The sequence below is a fragment of the Pteronotus mesoamericanus genome, unplaced genomic scaffold (genome assembly GCF_021234165.1).
Source record: "Pteronotus mesoamericanus isolate MK-2021 breed Mesoamerican mustached bat unplaced genomic scaffold, CSHL_Meso_final contig_90, whole genome shotgun sequence".
Taxonomy (NCBI): Eukaryota; Metazoa; Chordata; class Mammalia; order Chiroptera; family Mormoopidae; genus Pteronotus; species Pteronotus mesoamericanus.
In genome coordinates, this window is record NW_026555277.1 from 48,049,710 (window position 1) to 48,054,104 (window position 4,395).

Below are 4,395 nucleotides of genomic sequence, written 5' to 3' on the forward strand. Positions count from 1 at the left end.
CATCAAAGCTAAGGGTATCCTGAAATGGTATTTCCCCCTAGGCTGACACAGTGACTCTAGAAGGCTGCAGCAGTTTCCCACCAGGTAGTAAGTACTCTAGGTAGAAGCTACATCCAGGAAAGGAAGCCTAATTTCACACCCAGAATATTAGCCACTGGCAAGCGCTGTTCAAGATTATATATCATTCTTCCTTCACAATCACCAGGGGGAAAAACTAGGAAAAACAGAAACAGCATCATGCACAGAGAAAAAGGATTAGCAAAATGAGAACATAAAAAACCACAAAGTACCCAAGAAAGACCAATACCATAAAGGGGTGACAACAATCAACAAAAGAACTGACCACTGAAGCAAATAGTTATCAGTAAACAGAGGAGGATCTTAGAAATAATAGTTATAATATTTAGTGCATACTAGGTATAGTGTCAGGCATTGTTCTAAGCACCTTACATGTATTTTTTTATTTAATTCTTACACAGAATCCAGAGGAATGTGAGAGAATATTGCATCTAACTTTTACATAAAAGATTAGTTAAAGATTGTTAAAAATTAAAAGATGGTCTAAACAGCCGATGGACTTTGATGAAGAGCAAATTAGCAAAACTGGAAGAATAAACTGAAGAATTATTCCAAAAGAACAAAAATATCAGCGGAGAGGTGATTTAATAAACATTAAGAAACAAGATAAAGCCAGAGACTCTAATATCTCATTGTTCTGAAGAAGAGGTAAGAGAGAGTTTTAGAGCAGCAAAAATGAAGAAATGATAGAAGAAAAATTCCTGGTATGACTAGTATAATGTAGAAGAAATATTTAATGCCATTTGTATTTTTTTAATGATCAAACATTATTTAAGTGCATCTTATTTTTTTATTGCCTCATTGCATCTGAAACTTCATCACTTTATATATTTCTAAATTACATATTCTGCATGTTTTCATGGTAATTTTGATTTTTATTTTAATTATAATTTAAAATAGCTTTTAATTTGAAATTAATTTAGATGCAGAAAAGTTGCTAAAATAGTACACATGCCCTCCATGTTGCTTCCTGTAATGTTAATCTCTTACATAACCATAGCATAATTGTAAAAATTAATAAATTTAGTATGATATCATTAACTAAACTACAAACATATCTTATATAAACTAAAAGAAAAAGCAAAATTGGAATGATTAACATATTTAGATACAGGGTGGGACAAAAGTGAGTTTATAATTGTGATTATGTGAAACAGTTTATTCTTGTATTATTTAATAATTACTATATTATTTTCCATATGAACAACTGTGAATCAACTTTTTCCTCACCCTGTATACATAAACAGAACAAAGGAGATGGGTAGCTACCACTTCCTCATTTTTTTTGTTTTTAATTTTTTTTACTTATTAATTTTAGAGAGAGAAAAACATCCATTTGTTGTTCCACTTATTTATGCCCTCATTGGTTGATTCTTGTTTATACACTGCCTGGGAATGGAACCCCTCAACCTTAGCATATCAGGACAGTGCTCTAACAACTGAGTTACCCCACCAGGGTCTATGTCCTTATTTCAACAACTGGTCTTGAGGATCTGTTTAAAACATCCTTCCATCGTCATCTCCATATTCATTTTGGCAGCATCTACAGTTGGTTGAGGTTTTTACATGATGTGGTGATCTTCATTCCTGAGGAATGAGCCCTTGGTGATTCTGCTTGAATTGAATTTGCTATAGTTTCCTATTAACTTTTACTAATGTACTTGGCAATACTAGGAGGTGATCCAAAGCATCCCCTGAGTTCAGACATTCTCATCCTTGCTCCATTATGTAGCAGCAATCAGATTTCCTTTTGATACCAAGAATTAATCATTTCAACCTAAACTGTAACCTCCTCCCCCCCACCATGGTTTCAATGTTACAAAGAGCCAAAAATGATCAACTAATAATATAAACTTCCCTTTAAGTAGAGCCATTGTTTGGTTTTCTGGGAAGGGCATTTCTCCCTTGAATACTAAGACCTATAAATTGACAAAGATCAAAGTTGTGGGAATAGAAAGCACAACAGTTTATGAGTAGATCATTATGTATAATGGTGAAAGTGTCTATCTCATACCTGGGTTCCAGCTCATGTATTGCAGATAAGGAAGAAACAACACTCTACATTAGTAGCTAGTTTACAGCACATAATGCTGTGGGACAGAAGTAGGCAACTTTCCTGTAAAGGGCCAGATAGTAAATATCCCACCCTTTAAGGACCACATATGGTATCTGTCACATATTCTGTTTTTGTTTACAACCCTTAAAAAGTGTAAAAGCCATCCTTAAAGGTTATACAAAAACAGAATACAGGCCAGGTTTAGCCTTCAGACTATAATTTGTTAATCTCTGCTATAGACTAACACTCTTAACTTTGCAAAGTGTTCTCTCCCTGTTGACACTGGAATTGAGTCTTCAAAAGACCACTCAAGACTTCCAAAAGCCAGCTGCTACTGGATGATGGGGATGTGCAGTAAAACCAGTAAGTTTTATGTGCATGTTATTCTGGGTCAACGAGGATTAACACCACAGTCTGATAATCCCTTAAAGGTTAAGGTGTCTTTATACCCCCTACCCCCCAGCATAGTTTTATCCTGGTAAATAGCTGTGTGTCCCTCTGGGAAAAGGTTGAGAGAAAGATTTACACATACTTTTAATGTTATCACAAGGTCTTTTCTCAAAGGTACCTACTATACTCTGTATTCAAGAGCCTCTGGGCCTATGAACTTTCCAGGACTAGGAAATGAGTGAAGGCTGTTACTCTTAGTGGTGTCTCTAATCAAGCCTCTGTTTTTTCCATCCTAGAGTTTGTTCAATTACATAAATAGTTAAGTCCTTAGTGAGCTACCCATCTATTTTAGTACTGGAAGCTCTATGATCAATTAACCTCTGTAGTTCTTCACTGTAGTTCAAACCTTTCAATTACCACTCTGATACTACTTTGTTTTGGAAATTGTGCCCCCTGTGTCTATAGCAGTCATGTTCTGCTATCTGGCTTTTGCCACCTAAGGGTCCTTCACCATTATTGAAATTAGAAAGCCCATTTTAATGGCAAAACATGCAACCTCTATCCCTAGAGGACAGCCACTACATTAATGTTTAGGGATGCTTGAGCTGTTCTCATCAATTTATTTCTTCATGCTATATGGTGATGAAAAGGTGTGCTCTACGCACTTTTTGGAAACAGAGGTGGAGGATCCAATACAAATAACAACCCTTTTCAGTGTTGCTTTCCTCACAAACCTTTGGGACTTGACTTCAACATTATATCGAGAAATGTATGGCAACCCAAGTTTATTTACTCTAATTCATCAGTTGAGTTGTTCCTAACTAACCACCTGAGAATAATCAGACCACTCCTAGATACCTGAACTCCTACATTGACTCCAAAATATCTGTTAAGTGTTCTCTTATCAATAAACTCTTCTTTCCCTAGTCTTACACCTTCAGAATCTATTCCTACACATATTCCCCAGCTTTTGCTAATGCAGTTGAGCAAAATCTTGCCATTCTTCTGGCATGTAATCTTTTTTTCCCCAGATTTACTTTGTAATTGGTTCACTGAATCATGCCAGGGCCTGAACTCTATAGGTTTGGAGTTAGTAAGAGAAGCCAAGGAGAAAAAGGAGAAAAATTGATATCCCTGTGCAAGATGAGACCTGCATTATCTATTATTGTATAACAGCTCAAAAATTAGCAGTTAAAAATGACAAGCATTTCAGATAGATTCTATAGGTCAGGAACCTGGAAATTGTATAGGTGGGTGGTTCTGGCTCAAATTATTTCATGAGCTTGGTGTCAAGATGTCAGCTGAGGTCACAGTTATCTGAAGTCTTGATGAGGTTGGAGGATCTACTTCCAAGATGGCTCACTCACATACCTGGCAAGTTAGTTCTAATTATTGGCTGGAGGTCTCAGTTTCCCACCACGTGGTATTTCCTATGGTACTACTTGAGTGTCATCACAATATGGCATCTGGCTTTCCCCAGACCTAAGGGAGCAAAGTACAAAGTGCAGTATCTTTTATGACGTAGCATCAGCAGTCACACACCATCATTTCTACAATATTCTATGGGTTACACAAGTCAGCCCTATTGTAGGAGGGGACCGCACAGGGACACTTAATACAAAGATGTTCAAATCACTAGGGCCTTCTTAGAGACTGGTTACCATAAGGACAGTGGGGGGTTTTCAAGAAATGTAAGACCAGCTTCGTGAGGGAAGGAAGGGAACTGCTTCCAGAGGCAAGTGTCATTCATTGGAGTCTGGCAGCACAGGATACCATTTTTATAGTATCATTCTTTTACGGACAGTATCCTCATATCCACTTGATCCAGAGATCAAGTGAGGCTGTTAATTCTACCTCTAGTAATTCATTGT